Raw genomic sequence first — 18451 nt, 5'->3', positions numbered from 1 at the left:
AGGGACACTTTTATACTGCTGCTGGAAGTGTAAACCATTGTGGAAGACAGTGTGGCGATTCCACAAGGATCTAGAACTAAAAATAGCATTTGACCCAGCAATCCCATTACTGGGTATATACCCAAAGGATTATAAATCATACTACTATAAAGACACATGCACATGTGTGTTTATTGCAGCACTGTTCACAAGAGCAAAGACATGGAACCAACCCAAATGCCCATCAATGATAGACTGGATAAAGAAAATATGGTGCATATACACAATGGAATACTATGCAGCCACAAAAAAGGATGCATTCATATCCTTTGCAGGGACATGGATAAAGTTGGGAACCATCATTTTCAGCAAACTAACACAGGAAGAGAAAACCAAACACCACATGCTCTCACTCATAAGTGGGAGTTGAACAATGAGAACACATGCACACAGGGAGGGGAACATTACACACTGGGGCCTGTCAGGGGGTGGTGAGCTAGGGGAGGGATAGCATTAGGAGAAATACCTAATGTAGGTGACAGGTTGATGGGTGCAGCAAACCACCATAGCACGTGTATACCTATGTAACAAAACTGCATGTTCTGCACATGTATCCCAGAACTTAAAGTATAATTTAGAAAAAAAGAAAAAAGAAAAAGAAAAAATGAGTTTTGATCTCCCCCAAAAAGAGTAATCCCTTGAATAATAAGAATATCACCAGTGATAATTCAGTTACTTTTCTATTTATTTTCAAATGGTTATATTTTCTATACTCCACTTGCCATAAAAACAATGACTCAAATATCTATTAATGTACTTTTAATGGCTGAAGAGCTCTTATAAATATCCCCCCCCTTTTTCTTTTTTTTTTTTTTTTTTTTTTTAGATGAAGTCTTGCTCTGTCACCCAGGCTGAAGTGTAATGGCATGATTTCTGTTCACTACAACCTCCATCCCCTGGGTTGAAGCAATTCTCCTGCCTCTGCCTCCCCAGTAGCTGGGGCTACGGGTGCCCACTACCATGCCTAGCTAATTTTTGTATTTTTAGTAGAGGTGGGGTTTTACCATGTTGGCCAGGCTGGTCTCAAACTCCTGACCTCAGGTTATTCACCCGCCTCAGCCTCCCAAAGTGCTGGGATTACAGACATGAGTCACCACTCCTGGCCACAATCCCTTCATTTTAAATAAATCTGAAAAAGAACTTACGTATGCAAGCATTTCCCAAGACCAAAACACTGCATAGAGGAAGAAGTACATACCCTAGATTATGATGGTCAATCTCGGCTTGCTTTTCCTCCATGAAATTATGTGTTCAAACTGAAATAATGTGACAGAACGGCTGCACACATAATCTCACATATATACATATGTCTATAAGCACAGGACATTTTAAAATTACTTGGAACTTTTTCTGGGGTGATTTTTATGCTCTTGGTTTTGCCCACCACATAGCTAAACCTCGTTAGTCCCTGTAGTGTTGTTTCTCTCTCACTCCTGTAGGTTGCAACATTCTCAATTTAGTATCATCTGAGAGCATAATTGAAGTGCCATTTATTCTTTTTTATGTAACATGAACTGATAAAACTGAAAAAGTTGAAAAGTCTTAAATACAGTTGGTTTTCTCTTCAAGTTTTTTCCTCAGGTATGACAAAGAATATACTTATAGCACCCCACGTAGTTCTGATATTCTTTTGTAAAAGATGACAATATAAATCCAAAGTAAGGCAGTATCCTACAGAAACTTTATTTTGGCAGACATGAGAGAAGAAATGATGAAGATGTAGGAGCCTGCAGAGGATGGCACAATCAAATCTGCATATGAAATCCAGGTAATATGTGGAAATGAAGGAATACAGACATCAACCCCACCTTTCCTTGAATTCAAGTTCTTGAAACCTATAGGAGGTGGAGCAGGGAGGTATAGGAAATGCACCTGGTCAAAATTCTAATGTAGGAGAAGAAATAATGTTTCTAAAATTAAAATCATATTAATATTACATAAAAGAAAAGCTGTAGCTCAGTTTCTGCCTCGAGCTTGTGTTTTTACTGCCCCCCACCCACCGTCACACTTTGATTTGGCCTTTCAGATATTTCAACCTCTCTTCCTTTTCCTGAACTCAGTGTTCAGCTGTGATCATTCTATTTTCCAAACTCCTTTGCTACTTTAAAAAATTAGGAAGTCAGGTAGAAAAACTCTGACAACAACTTCTTATAACTCCTCTTTAATGAAATTAACATGTAATGACCTTTGGGAGTTATGGCACTGATGGTCACTCCCATAATGAGCAAGGATTTCACAGAAGATAAATCTAATCAGGTCACCCTGACAGTAAAAACTTACCTATTCCAGTGGAATTTAATGGCTAACATAGAGTAGTCATAGAGGCACTCCCAAGGTGGGTAAAAATATCAGCAGGTAAAGCTAAAACAATAAAACCACTCTAGGTTGTATGGTAATTCCTGAGATTAATTTATATTTCAGGGAGGATGACAGTAATAACGGAAGAATTCCTGGGAGTGAAAATTACCTATTACTCTTTTTTTGAGATTAAGACTACCGTGAATATAAGACACTCAGATGACAACTGTCTACATTGTATGGAGACCCATAGATATGCATTCATTCCTTGGACAGTTCAAAATTTCAAAGGAGAATGATTCAAAGTAAGATTAGCAATCCGGGAATTTTAAAAAGAGAGAGGATAATGGTAGTAGTCCTATGCTAGATGATATGGTTTGACTGTGTCCCTACCCAAATCTCCACTTGAATTGGATCTCCCATAATCCCCACGTGTTGTGGGAGGGACCCAGCGGGATGTAATTGAATCATGGGGGCTGGTCTTTCCCATGCTCTTCTTGTGATAGTGAATAAGTCTCAAGGGATCTGATGGGTTTATCAAGGGTTTCCACTTTTGCTTCTTCCTCATTTTTCTCTTGCCACCACCATGTAAGAAGTGCCTTTCACCTCCAGCCATGATTCTGAGGCCTCCTCAGCCATGTGGAACTGTAAGTCCAATTAAACCTCTTTTTGTTCCCAGTTTCAGGTATGTCTTTATCAGCAGTGTGAAAACAGACCAATACACCAGGTAATGTTCTCCTTGAAATGCAACTCAAGTTTGAATGTCATTTAGGCAGTCAATGGTCCTTTACATGAAAAGATCTCAAAGATAATTATAAAGCTCACTTCTCACCTGGCAATCAACCATTAGCTATACTTTTTAATACATTTTAAATAAAGGTAAAAGGATGAAGAGATGATCCTAAGGAGATAACTATAATAGTCCTCGCTTATCCACAGTGAATGTACTCCAAGACCCCCAGCAGATGCCTAAAACTATGGGCAGTACTGAACCCTATGTATACTATGTTTCTTCCTATACATACATACTTATGATAAACTTTAATTTATAAATTAGACATAGAAAGATATTAACAACAGTAGCTAATAATAAAATAGAACAATTGTAATATACTGTAATAAAAGTTTTGTGAATGCGGTCTCTCTCTTTCTGTATCAAAATATCTTATACTCTACTCATCTATTTTTGAACTGTGGTTGACCACAAATACTAAAACCACATAAAGTAAAATCAAAGGGGTACTACTGTAAAAAAAAAAAAAAAATGCTTAAAAGTGGAACAACTGAGATGTTCACAAATTTCACAAGATACCATCAAAAATAAGACTTTTCACGAGAATAAGATATCACTCACTTCATTCTCTAAGGGTTTCAGTTGAGATGCAAAGATACATGTTTAATTCCTGAACTCATAATAGTGTTTTTGGTACTTCTATAATGGGTAAGCACATCCAAGGCAACTAATTCAGGAAGCCAGTTCCCCAATCCCATTTAGGAATGGCCACCATCTTCTCTAGTCTCTTTGGTGCCATATCAAGATACATGAAGGTGTCAAGTGGCTTGTGATCATTCCTAAAATTAGTCGACTATTTGAGAAGTGATGATTTAAGTCACAAAGTCCTACTTCTAACCACTTTTATTTAAATGGAATCCCCAACAATGGGTAAGGACCTTGGAGGTAACTATCTAAAACATAAGACCTGTTGAGGAGATTACTTTGACCTACTCCTTTACTCAAGTTTCTAATAGTGAGCTTTGTTAATGACTGTTGCTACTTGGCACTTCGGGGAAGTTCCAGGTTGTCAGAGGAAATCAAGAAGAGAAGGGAGAATGGTTCTATCTTAAGTTCTAATTCAATTTATCTTTTGTGAGTTTCAAGTGGGTGAATTTCAGCATGTCAACGTGCTGTTGGGTATTATTTAAGATGTAAATGATGAGTTGATGGGTGCTGACGAGTTGATGGGTGCAGCACACCAACACGGCACATGTATACATATGTAACAAACCTGCATGTTGTGCACATGTACCCTAGAACTGAAAGTATGATAAAAAAAAATTTACAATTATATCAAAGGTGGATTTTAATAGTAGGAACAGTGAGAAATAAGTAAAATCATTAATTGAATTTTTCATAATTTTAAAGAGAATCCTGGTTAAGAGTTTTACATATGTAGTATATATACGCACATATATGTACATCTATATATATGTTTATGTTTATTTATTTATATAATTTTGTTTGGTTTTTTCATTTCACTTATTTCTCAAGTGTCCTAGGCCACATCCTCGGAAGAACGTAAGTGTTGAGAACCTCAAAACAATTACTATTTATGTCATTCTAGGATTGATATTAACTGCAAAGTAGTATGACTACATTTACCAATAAGTTGTGATTATTGATTTCCTTATTTGATTTTTTGTGGGGTACCTATCTCTTCTAGATTTAATATCTTTGTCTCTTAATGTAATGTTTATCCATTCCGTGATAAGAGTATGCCCCATTTTATCTTTCTGCTAGGAAATAAATCTTAATCCAAATACTTGGGGTTTCTTACCTAACACAAAAAGAGAAACATTTCATTTGACGTATGTATTGAGTTTGACTTATAACCATTAAATATCTCACCATCATGAGCTAAACTAATCATAATATAAATTTCTAGACTGTAGAATGGGTGATTCTTCATTTTACTGATCAGAAATATTCTCAGAGGTACAAGGAATAATCTATGCAATTCATATTATGATTAGTGTAGGTTTGAGAAATTTTTCACTGATGAACTCTCCCCTAACTTAGAACACAGCAAATTTAAAACCAGTAAGATAATTTTATAGTATGTGTGTGGTACTGATAGGTCTGTGTTCAAAGGAATTTCCATGTTTGAAGCCCACCACAGCATTTGTTAAAGGTAAGTAAAAGTCTCTTGAAGTAGATCCTGAAAACAATAAACTGGAGGAAACAAACACCTTTGCAAGAAGAGGGTCGTATATTTGGTTTCAAACTTCAAAGAAGAAAAATAAAAAAGAATGAAACATGGCTAATTACAAAATTCATAAATTGAAAACAAATACATATTTTCAAATAAAGCACTCACTTTACTTACTTGTTCTTTCTTATTAGCTTTCCTGAGTTTTTCTGAGTCAGATTTTTCCCTTCGAGTCTCATATGTGTATGAATCATAGCCTATATTTTCAGCAACATTCCTACAACAAAGAAAAAAGACTTGTGTTGCTATTTTCTAGTCTTATCTGTTAGTGCAATCGGGGTAGAATGTTAAACATTATTAATTTTAAAACATTACTCCAATTTCTCATTCTATGAGAAGCATATTCTTGATTCAAACACATTGATAGATTTCAGATTGTACAGCTTGGGTCCTTTGATCAACTATGTTCCTTAAAGTTGGAATTTGCAAAACACATGCCCGTGGCTGCTGCAACATGTTTCAAACTTCAATTCCCTGGTCCTTCAGGAATCCCTTGTCTACCATTTCCACTATAATATCAACAATATGCCACTGTTAGAAATAGGTGTGCCCTCAAATGTATTGGGCTAGCAAAAAGTGGGTGTCTCTTAGCTGTGGATACTTGCTTACATGAGTCTGTGAATACACTATGACTAGAATTTCAACCAAGCAACAAATTGAGAGTTGCTAAAGGAAGCATATCAGACAGATGCTTCTAGAAGGCTTAACTTATTTTTTGAGGCTGGGAATAGAAAAAGAGATGTTTGAACTTCCAATGCACTCCCTCTGCGAAAAGTATACCTGAGGAAGCAAGGTAACACAGGACAGGCGGTGACATGGTTGGAATCCAGCTTTTTTGCAAAGCTGGACAGCTCATTTTGTCTCACTGGGCATCTTCACTTAAAAAATAGTATGTATTTACCACGACACCTCACAGGGACATTGGAAAACAGCATGACATGCCTATGCCATATTTACATTTTCTCAGAAAAATTGCATAGCTTAGATGGAGATCTTAAGTCAGTTTGAATTTTTGCATAGTTGGAGGAGAGACATTGTTTCGGATGGCTTTGAGACATTATTTTGCAGGTGGTAAAAATCACAGGCTCTTTTCTGAGGTGTTCTATGAAGCCGAAGTTTTAAATATAGTCTCCAGAGAGGGAAGGAATATGGAAGAAAAAGAATGGAAGAGGTGCTGAAGAAGAAAGATCAATTAGAATTAAGTTTCTACTCTGGTGTCTTGAACTATGTTAAGTACAGACTGCATCATACTTGACAAATAGTTACAGAATAAGCTCCATTTTGAAAAGGCATGCTGCTGTTTGGACACTGACTCTTGCTTTCAATATCATATGTTTTTTTTCTTCCCAAAACACATAAAATCAATATAGTATGGAAGATCAGGCCAGGCGTGGTGGCTCATGCCTGTAATCCCAGCATTCTGAGAGGCGGAAGTGGTTGGATCACCTGAGGTCAGGAGTTCGAGACCAGCCTGGCTGACATGGCGAAACCCTGTCTCTACTAAAATATAAAAGTTAGCCGGGTGTGGTGGTGGGTGCCTGTAATCCCAGCTACTCAGGAGGCTGAGGTAGGAGAATTGATTGAACCTGGGAGGTGGAGGTTGCAGTGAGCCGAGATTACGCCACTGCACTCCGTCCTGGGCGACAGAGTGAGGTTCTACCCCTCCCAACCACCAAAAAAAAAAAAAAAAAAAAAAAAAAGAAGGTCATATTTCAATATGATAGTTTTGGGCAAAGACATATTCATCAATTTAAAGTTTTCAGTTACAGAATATCATAAAGAATAAATTGAACTGAGTTACATTTTGAATGGACTTAGATCATTTTGCTTTACATATAGATACCAAGGGAGATAACAAAATAGCATTGTCTTAGGCTCCTCAGTTTACCTTGCATCTATGCCATTTCCATGTGTTCAGAGTATTACTGTTATAGCATTTATTTTGGTGTAAAATAGTTTTTCTATGCTATCAATTTATTCAGTTTAGCTTGAGGGCAAGATAACTATAAGCCCCAAAACATGTAAAACTTGTTGAAGAAAATGGTTTTTAAATAGAATGCATTTTTTTGTGTCGTTTTTTCTTTCTTTTTTTTTTTTTTTTTGAGATGGAATTTCTCTCCTGTTGCCTAGAGTGCAATGGTGGCACGATCCCGGCTCACCGCAAACTCTGCCTCCCGGGTTCAAGCGATTCTCCTGCCTCAGCCTCCTGAGCAGCTGGGATTACAGGCATGCACCACCATGCCTGGCTAATTTTGTATTTTTAGTAGAGACGGGGTTTTTCCATGTTGGTCAGGCTGGTCTCGAACTCCCAACCTCAGGTGATCCACCCACCTCGGCCTCCCAAAATGCTGGGATTATAGGCGTAAGCCACCATGCCTGGCCAATAGAATGCATTTCTAAAGAAAACTCTTTGCACCCTCATTCACCCTATCCATCTTTCCCATACTCCTTCGGTGAATAAAGAAACCTTTGTTTCATTAAAATTTACATATAAACTGAATTAATATAATACTTTCAAATAGATGTTTATTATCTATATGAACTGTTTTCATTATGTAACATATATTTTTCCTATCTTTAAAAATTGTTTTCATTCGATTAGGATCAAAATCATCATAACTTCCCATTAAAATTAATAGAATTATATTTTTATTTAATATCTTTTTAGTTAGGGGCAGGGTTATCAGAAATGAATTAAGGTAATTAACAAAATGACCTTTCAGGAGAAAGCTTTCATTTAAATATCACCACAACCATGTGGATATGTATTACCATCATTGCCATTATTATTATCCCCATCACTGGTATTATTACCATCACCATAATCACTTTAATTTTAACCCCAATTCTCACACAAGGAAACTGAAGCATAAAGTAGTTCTGCTCAGTAGCTTCTAATTTTCCCCCAAATTTTGAACAGTTGAGATTTCAGACCCCCCCGGCATCTGCATAAAACTAGATGTCATTCTTGTCAGGACAGTTAGAGACACAGGGCACATTTGTAGTCAGTCCGTTTTTATCCTTGAAAAGTAAAAGACTTTATTAGCATTTTTCCTAATTCGTGGGAAGAAAATCAGGTGGTAAGTATTTTCTTGTTGTTGTTTCTAGTTCGGTGTGAATATGGTGTTTCACTGATAGACAAATTTACCTATAAGGGAAAACTCAGCCTAGTAAAAATGCATCTAGTAAAGAATTCCTGCTATGAACAAAGCACTGTGGTAGGCTTGAGGAAATGGGCCAAGGCATTGGAAAGGGTATATGTGTTTTTTTCATTGGGGAGAAAAAATAAATATGTAAATTAAACATTCTAACCGTATGATATTATTTACTGTCATAAAAATCACAAAGCTACCTTTTCTTTTAGTTTTATTTGTTATTCATGCTTGTCTTGGAGAGTATATCATTCTACTTTTACTCTTCTTACACATGTATTTATACTCCAAGACAAAAATCAACCATTCTTTTTCATATTTTCAAATAATAGCCTTATTTTTAGGTTTGGCATGTTCAATAAGCCTACTACAAGTGTATAGAATGTACACCATTAATCCTTTCAATGCTTAGACCCTCATTTCCATACCACCGAAATGAGCATTGAGTCATTCTGTGTAGGCCTATACAGAATGCATTCATCCTTGTTTTCTCATTTGAACTTCATAACAATATCAATATAACAAGCATTATTATTCCCTCTTTTTTAAGAAAAAATAGAAGGTAAGTGATTTACCAAGGCCTCTCAGCCCCTCTGTACTATAGAGATCCTTCATTTGTACAAATCATAAATTAGGTTTATTAATCCAAGCTATTGGAAGACACTTAATTTCTAACTTTTGGGAATTTTCATAGTATTGATTTTTTTCAGAACAAGGCATTCTGTCATTATGCTATAAAAAGCGTTTCATATAGCAATACTATCTCTGTAATTAGTCTGAACTCTAAACTTCTCCTCCATTGAGTTCACTAAGCTGTTTGGTCAAGTTTAGTCCCTCACTGATTCCCTCGATAGAATATGTAAAGACCAAGCTTCCCTCAGTTTCCATAGAGAGAGTCATGAGGAGGTGTCCCCACCCAGACAGCACATTAAGAGAAAGTCCTCTGGAAGGAAAACCACTTAGTTACTAGGTCAAGAATTTGATAACGAACATTCAAGAAGAAAATGTCAGAAGTCCTTCATGAGGTCTATGTTAGATAACATTTTCATATGTGTAATTCGTTTTATCCTCACAGCAACCCTTTGTGATTAACATGATTGGAAGGAGACTGAGTTAAAAATAGGAAATTTTTCAAGATTAGGGGGATGTCATTTGTTTAATCCATTATTTGAATCCAGATATCTCTGATTAAATATAATTTGACTGGATATTCCATAGAATATGTTTCTGAAGTTCTATATATGTGACAAAATTCCACAGAACATGTTTCTTAAGTTCTATATATATGATATATACAACCTATATTTCCTCTGTTTTTTCTTTTTTTTTTTTTGAGATGGAGTTTCACTCTTGTTACCCAAGCTGGAGTGCAATGGCGCGATCTAGGCTCACTGCAGCCTCTGCCTCCCAGGTTCACGTGATTCTCCTGCCTCAGCTTCCTGAGTAGCTGGGATTACAGGCATGCAGCACCACGCCTGGCTAATTTTGTATTTTTAGTAAAGATAGAGTTTCTCGAATGTTGGTCAGGCTGGTCTCAAACTCCTGACTTCAGGTGATCTGCACACCTCAGCCTCCCAAAGTGCTGGGATTACAGGTATGAGCCACCACGTCTGGCTGTGACCTATATTTTCTATTAAATTCTTCATTGTTTGGAAGCAGTATCCTACTCATTATCTAAAGGGTATATACTAATTGCTTCATCAATGTCACTTATTCTTTAAATAATATTTACAATTTAATTATTATTACTTATTCTTAAATAATCAATGATATTTATTCTTTAAATATTTATATTTAAATAATATTTTTGAAAATAAATGGCATTGATTATTGAAGAATGAATGTTTTTAAATAATTTTAAGAATATTCATTTGTTAATATTCATTAATATTATTTATAATATCACATAATATATTGATCTTATATATTTATTCTACATTAATATATACTTATTCTATGTTATATATCATTTAATATGTAATAATATAGTAATAATATTCCCTATTTTTGCTTTTAGGTTAAAGAATAAATAATTTAAAGAATAAATGACATTTTAAATAATAATATTATTTAATATTAAATGACATTTAATAAAAAATATTATTATTTAATTATTATTTTAAGAACAATTTATTATTTTAAACAGAATTTCTTATTTAAATAATATCTTCAGTTATAAAATGTATATATAAATCTAATCCAAAAGCAAATATAGGAAATACTATTTCCTATTTTTCTCCTTCATTATGTCAACTATCATTTACTTGAAACCTCATGTATTTTATTAGTGGGAGAAAAGAAAGTGCAACAACTTTTAACTTCATGTGGGTAACAGACCTTTGAGATTATAATAGGAGCTATGAATCTTTTCACCAAAATAAAGCAAATATTTTCATACCTAACTTGTGTGTCTATGGGCAAACACACACACAAGGACACATACAGTGAAAATAATAATAATTTTATTCATTCTTTAAATTATAATGTAAATAATAATGTCATTTATTTTTAAAATTATAATTTAAAAGATAATGTCATTTATTTTAAAAATTATTTAAACATAAATGACATTATTATTTAATTATCACTATTTTAAATAACATTCTTCAAATAATATCCTCAGTTATGTATGGATAAATCTAATCCAAAAGCAAAAATAGGGAATTCTTTCTTTCTTGTATGTAATCTCAATTTTTTGTTCAAGGATATCTCGAGATGTGATGAGAGAGATGAAGGAAGTATACAGAAAAAGTAGCTTCATAACCTGAATCCATTAGGGCCTAAAGGCAAGAAAAAAGGCCCCGTAAAGCTGCAAAAAGAACAATATGATTGGAAAAGCTGAAGAAGGAACTAAAACATAAAAAGATAAAGGAAAGTTCCCTGCCCCAATCAAAAAAGGAAGGATTACTAACAGATGAAATCTGTTTCTAAACTGCCCGTTTTCTTTAAAAGCACATTGCCATCAAAAGAAGGAATAATGGGCCAGTCGCGGTGTCTCACGCCTGTAATCCCTGCACTTTGGGAGGCCGAGGCGGGTGGATGGCCTGAGGTTAAGAGTTCGAGACCAGCCTGGCCAACATGATGAAACCCCGTCTCTACTAAAAATACAAAAAATTTAGCTGGGCATGGTGGCACATGTCTGTAATCCCAGCTACTCAGGAGGCTGAGGCAGGGGAATCACTTGAACCCAGAAGGCGGAGGTGGCAGTGAACCGAGATCTTGCCACTGCACTCCAGCCTGGGCAACAAGAGCAAAAAACTCCATCTCAAAAAAAAAAAAAAAAAAAAGGAATAATGATACAAATATTTTGGGGTAACAAACCTTCAAACAAAATGCTAGCACTGATAAAAATAGGCTTAAATATAACATAACTAAATTGTATAGAAGTCACTTGGTCTAGAGAAGATGATCCTGAATCATACAGAGCTTAATTAACAGAATTAACAAATCACTAGCAATCAATTTTAATAAGGTACTTTTTGATACACAGCAGAAAAGAAAAATGAGGTATAACACTAACACCTACATAGTTAAGGGATATAGTTCATGGACTATTTATAAGAATATGATAGACCATTAGCAATGAAACAGTAGGATATAAAACACATTAGACTGAGGATCATCATCATATTTCATAATCATATATATCTACAGATTTTTCCTCGGAGGAATGATGCATTCTCTAACATTATAGATTCTTATGTCATAGTCATTACTTTTATATATCACTAAGTTAGATTTAGATATATCTGCTCTGTAGACATGCAGAGATAAATAAATGAGATTCCATGTCAAATACCTGGCCAGAATGGCTTCATCCAAATTATTCCAAGAAAAATTGTTAGTTTACAATTTACCGTATGATTTTTACTCTATTGTTTCTACCAGGCCAATTCTACTTAGTGTTTTATATAATTTTGCACAAGGGTTTGGCACACATATCCCACACCACTTAGGAATACAATCTTTTAGTGTGGTCTTTGAAATTAAATCTTGGATGGAATCTCAATTCAGTCACTTCATACATCTGAGACCTTGGTCAAGTTATTTAACTTCTCAGATTTTTTAGTTTTCTCATTCAACAGTGGGAACCACTATGACCTACCTTACAGGATGGTTCAGAGACGTTTTAATGTATTGCATATAAAATCTTAGTTATAGAGGTTTTCCTGCAGTTAAGGAAAGAACTCCAGAGTAGGAGCCAGAAGATCTGGGTTCAGACCTGGGTTATGCTCCATGCAAGTTTTGTAACTTCATGATATGACATTTGTTAGCCTCAGTGTACCCCTTTCTAAAGTGGAACTTATTGCCAACTGTATTGTAGAGTTGCCAACGGGTTTGACAATAAATAATGTGGATGTACTTTGTAAACTGTAAAAGTGTTAACCACAAATTCAAACAAACTTGTTTATGCAAAGCACAGCTGGTATGCATCTCAATGTCTTTGTTATGACCAGCATGCCAATGACTATGTTCTAGACTTACTATATTTATACCAAAAATTTGTTTATTTTTAAGTAGAAATTATGGCTCCCTCCTCTTTATCACATTATCACTAAACCAATAAGAGAAATCCTATAACAATGAATGTCATAGAACTTTTAGAATATTAGAGTTGGAAAGAATGTAAAGTACTACTTTTAGATCATTATTTTTAAGGTATAGGAAATTGAGAATTAAGAGTCCCACTTACTCAACAGAGCAAGGGAAAGACAAGACCTGAATCAGAAATTCCAGTTTTATATGACTTTCCACTGCTGTGCTATTTAATTTTTTTTCCTTTAAGGCTCTATAGTGTGAAATACACCTTAAAAAGTAGAGCACCAATCAGGGCTTAAAAGTTATTTTTTGAAAATGAAAAAAATCTGCAAGATTAATGTACTAAGTAATAGAACTTGACCTGTACTCAGGTGAATTTAATATTTTCTCTAGGGATGACTTGTTTTCTTCCCTCCAGTTAGCTTGCCTTTTAAGCTAATTTTGTTGCAACTGAGGTTACTATTTTCATTTTCCAATTTGTAAGTCCCTTTCCATTTTCCAGATCATTACCATTTAAAATGTTCTGATCATTCTTCTTGAGAGTTCCTGGGGTAATTAAAAGGAGTCCTCCTGATGGGTCCCTGACCTTTGGCAGTACTCTTCAAATGCTAGGACTGCTGGAAGGCGCAAAGCCCTTATTTATACCCTTCCATTGCAGAGTTGCATAAGGCATGCTTTTGGTTATTTATTCGACAGAGATTTATTAAATGCCAACACTGTGTCAAGCACTGTGTTCATCACTGTGTTAACTTCTTACTTAGAGAAACAACAATTACAATATGTCCTGATAAGTGCTGTGATAAAAAGTATTTACAGGATTCTGTGTGAGCCCAACACAATAGGGTCAGGCAGGAAGGAATGGCAGCAGAGGAAGGTTACATTTATATGAAACAGCAAGTGTAGATCACAGAGGAGTGTTCAGGATCTATAAAATATTCCATGTGCCCAAAGAAAGGGTGCATGTCACCCTCAGTCAATAAAAGAGTAAATCTTCTTTACTTTATTTCCAAAATATATACTCAAAGTTCATCCACTTCTCTTCCCCAATGCTATTACTGTCATCCATGCTGCCATCATCTCTCGTCTGAAATTATTTTCCTAAACCCACTAATTGTTCTCCATGCATTCATTCGTACTCATTGCAATTTATTTTCTTTTCCCAGCATCTAGGAGTATTAAACAGCAAATCAGATAAGGTTTAAACCTTTCGTTGGCTATCTACTGAACTACTTAGATTAAAACTTATAATTCCTTGGCATGACTTACCAGGTCCTTTGATCTAGGACCTACCTACCCCCTCAAGTCCTTACCTAGTGTTTTTCCCTCAGTTATTCTCCATGCTTAGCATTATTAGTCTTTATTCTATTTCTAAGACACAAGTCCCTTCTGTCCCACATAGGGACTTTACACTTATTATGCTCCTTGCCTGGAATGACTTTATCCTAAACATTTGCATAGGTGATAATTTCTTGCTGACAGTGCTCAAGTCACATGACACCTTCTCAATGGATCCCTCTAAAACAATCCAGTCTGATTCTATCTGCTCAGATTATGCCACATCACACTGTCTTCTTTCTTTAAAACAATTAGCACCACGTAAATTTATATATTACTTTGCTTACTAATTGTTTGTTTCACTGTGCTAGAATATAAGTGCTAAGAACAGGAACCTTCATGTTGTCAACATCATTTATCAAATGCCCAGAAAGTACATAGTATATAGTAGGTCATCAATAAACACATGCTGGATTAATGACAATGGATATGTAAGTAAGCACTAGATAGAAAAGGCTGGTATATTTCTGGTTATACTAATAAATAGAATGGATCCACAACCAACATTTGGTTTGGATGTTAGGACTGATGATACCACATCTTCACCAAAAGGATATTAAAATGTTTATTAATTATACAATGAGACGTTTGGGGGATAACAGGAAGGGCTTCCCAAGATAGTCTGAAAATGACTTGAAAGATGATGTAAAGGAGACTGGCTTTAGATTTTTATTATGGATACACGTGGAAACACCACAGTGAGTATTTTGGCACATGGACAGGGCTTACATGGTTTAAATCTGTCATTGCCAAAGAAGCAAATATCAATAATTTTTTATAAACTTGTCCAGATATAAGGAGGAGGGGAAGATAGAGAGATGAACCTTAAACACTGTCAAGTAGTCAAACATCCAAAAGCAAAGTCAGGATCTTTAGTACAGAATGCCATTCTAAAGTGTCCAAATTGTATAAAAGTTATATGTTGGAGATTCCTTTTTTTTTTTTTTTTTTTTTTTCCTTGAGATGGAGTCTCACTCTGTCACCAGGCTGGAGTTCAGTGGAGTAATCTCGGTTCACCACAACCTCTGCCTCCCTGGTTCAAGTGATTCCTGCCTCAGCCTCCCAAGTAGCTGGGACTACAGGTGCCCTCCTCCACGCCCAGCTAATTTTTGTATTTTTAGTAGAGATGGGGTTTCACCGTGTTGGCCAGGATGGTTTCCATCTCTTGAACTCCAGAAGAAGGTCCTCCCTTCTTCTGAACCATCCTTATAACACTGGCCTTGGTTCCCAGAGTGCTGGGATTACAGGCATGAGTCACCACGCCTGGCCCTGGAGATTCTTAAAGCATGATAAAGTTTACCTTTTAGAAGGATTGATCTGCCTGCACTTTGGAGAAAATAATAGGGAGATGAGGTATAAAATCAAGAGGATATGAGGAAGCCATTGTAATGACCCGGGTAAGAGACAGTGGAAGCCCCAAAATAGAGATTCTTGAAGACTATGAAGAGGTAGGGACAAACTTAACAGACATATAATTCTTGATGGTAAAAAATTGAATTTTGAATTATCAGATTACATTGTCTTGACATCTTAATTAATTTGGATTTCGAAAAACAACCACAACAAGTTCAACATTATTCACTAGCTACTTAAAGTAGCTTAAAGTGAAATGGCCCCTCAACATGAAAAATGCTGGGCTCCGTGGACCACTTTTGGAAATAAATCCTCAAAAGATTGCATGAGAACATCAAGTAAGACATGCCAAGGAAAAGATATGTTAAAGGCAAGTAGCCCATAATTCAAATGATATCTTGAGCAGACTCCAGATACTTATGACATTGGAGGTTGTGTTGATATTTGAGTGTTTAAGATCCTACGTCAAGCTCAGTTTCCTATTGACTTCAAATCTTAGGCTGTTCCACTGAGATAGGCAACATTGTCCCTACACTTGCAAAGGTAGATGAGGAATTCTTGGAATCTTGACTCAAATATTCAGGATTCTGTCAAGGGAACTGGGCTCTATCAATTTTTTCATAGAGATATCCTTGCCAAAAGGGACAGAAGCAAAGAAGTTTCCAAAATATTCTGTTCATTAGTATGGTTGTGCTGTTAATGAATAACTAGCTAAGCATCATGTGTCTTGAGGACTGGGATTTGCAGCTTGTCCCTCTGACTTCACACCTACTGTTCACGAGAGGTCCTCCCTTCTTCTGGACCATCCTTATAACACTCACATGTCCCTGTTGCCAAAAATCCTGCATGTGCTTTCAAGTGAGCTGATTGGTCCTCCTTATGCAGTCTTTCTCCTTACTGTAATGTCATTGTTGTATCATGGGGTTCCGTTGCCATGATGATAACAGTAAAGAATCAGCATAGATTACTAGAAATCATATTTGCTTTTATAGTGGTCCATATCTGGTTATGGCAAATTTACCCCTAAGTATATACCTAAAGGACCTATAAAAGAGAAACTCTCTCTACTGCTATTTCATTGGACTAGCTCTTTTCTGGAAAATAAAGCAGGAGTCAGAGGAAAGAAGCACATAACCAGGCAGAAGTCAGTGGGAAGGTACAGGTAGTCAATTTCATTCTCTTCTTATTAAATGTATTTTCCAGGAAATATTTTAAGTTACTTCACAGATCCATTAAATCTCATTTTCAACAGGAGAGACAGATGCAAGTAATTTCACTATTCTGCCTTTTTGGCTTCTACCATAAAATGAGTCATTTGTATTAGAGCAGCAATTTCCAAACATTTTTAGGCCATGGACAGCTGCTGTTGAATCTCTGTATTTTGAAAAATGGAAACTACTAAGAAAACTTCATTTATTACATGATTTATTTTATATTTTTTATTAATCTAAATTGTACATGAACTCTCAAAATGAGAGCTTCTGATAAGCTAAATTGGATTTTCTTTTCCTTACATTTTTTGAACTACTAAAACTTAAAAGTTACAAAGGAAAGTCACATATATACAAAATAACTATGAGTGTGTGTGTATAGCAAAAATAACAAAAAATCATATGCACATATAGTAGGTATATTAGTCCATTTTCACACTGCTATAAAAACTGCCCTAGACTGGGTAATTTATAAAGAAAAGAAGTTTAATTGACTCATAGTTCCAAATGGCCGGGGAGGCCTCAGGAAACTTACATTCATGGCAGACAGTAAAGGGAAAACAAGCTTAGACATTCTCACATGGTGTCAGGAGAGAGAAGAGTGAGTAATGAAGAGGGAAGAATCCCTTATAAAACCATCAGATCTCATGAAAACTCACTATCATGAGAACAGCATGGAAGAAACCACCCCCATGATCCAATCACCTCCCACCAGGTCTCTCTCTTCACACGTAGGGATTACAGGGATTACAATTCAAGAGGAGATTTGGCTGGGGACACAGCCAAACCGTATCATTCTGCCCTGGCCCCTCCCAAATCTCATGCCCTCACATTTCAAAATTAACCATGTCTTCCCAGCAGTCTTCCAAAATCTTAATTCATTCCAGCATTAACCCAAAAGACCAAGTCCAAAGTCTCATCTGACACGTCAAGTTTCCAAAACCAATCATGCCTTCTCAACAATCCCCCAAAGTCTTAACTCTTTTCAGCATTAACTCAAAAGTCCAAGTCCAAAATCTCATCTGAGACAAGTAAAGTTTGTCTATTAATTTGTCATTTATTCTGATCACCTGTGAGCCTGTAAAATCAAAAGCAAGTTAGTTCCTTCCAAGATTCAATGGGGGTATGGGAATTGGGTAAATGCTCCCATTCCAAATGGGAGAAATTGGCCAAAACAAAGGGGCTACATGCCCCCCCCCCCACAAGTCTGAAATCCAGTGGAGCAGTTATTAAAACTTAAGGCTCCTAAATAATCTCTCTTGACTCCATGTCTCAAATCCAGGTCATGCTGATGCAAGAGGTAGGTTCCCACAGTGTTGAGCAGCTCTGCCCCTGTGGCTTTTGGGGGTACAGTCTTCCTCCCAGCTGCTTTCATGGGCTGGCACTGAGTGTCTGTGGCTTTTCCAGGCACACAGTGGAAGCTGTGGGTGGATCTGACATTCTGGAGTCTGGAGGACAGTGGCCCTCTTCTCACAGCTCTACTAATTAGTGCCTAGTGGGGATTCTGTGTGGGGGCTCCAACCCCACATTTCCCTTC

At 36.1% G+C, this 18451-nt stretch overlaps 2 long non-coding RNA genes across 8 annotated transcripts in view; one reads left to right on the top strand and one right to left on the bottom strand.

Moving 5' to 3' along the window:
• Positions 1-1698: 1698 nt before the first annotated feature.
• LOC110741202 lies at positions 1699-16617 on the bottom strand. Of its 2 annotated transcripts, none has more exons than XR_002517016.1 (3): positions 16525-16617; positions 5442-5541; positions 1699-1874 (listed from the first exon to the last, which is right to left on the bottom strand). It is a non-coding gene; the product is annotated as an uncharacterized LOC110741202 (long non-coding RNA). The 2 variants fall into 2 exon arrangements; XR_002517015.2 differs by having other exon boundaries at positions 16476-16583.
• An 18-nt stretch (positions 16618-16635) lies between these two features.
• Positions 16636-18451, top strand: part of LOC110741201 — a 72248-nt gene continuing 70432 nt past the window's right edge. For 4 of the 6 annotated variants that reach the window (XR_002517013.2, XR_002517014.2, XR_004181224.1 and 1 more), the window contains exon 1: positions 16641-16859. This is a non-coding gene — a long non-coding RNA (uncharacterized LOC110741201). Of the gene's footprint in view, positions 16866-18451 lie in introns of all 6 variants that reach the window. The other 2 variants (XR_004181223.1, XR_004181222.1) reach the window with 2 other exon arrangements.

This window comes from Papio anubis, unplaced genomic scaffold, assembly GCF_008728515.1.
Source record: "Papio anubis isolate 15944 unplaced genomic scaffold, Panubis1.0 scaffold13, whole genome shotgun sequence".
In the NCBI taxonomy this organism is placed as follows: domain Eukaryota; kingdom Metazoa; phylum Chordata; class Mammalia; order Primates; family Cercopithecidae; genus Papio; species Papio anubis.
The sequence above is the reverse complement of the archived record's forward strand: the minus strand, read 5'-3'. Positions and strand labels throughout refer to the sequence as shown.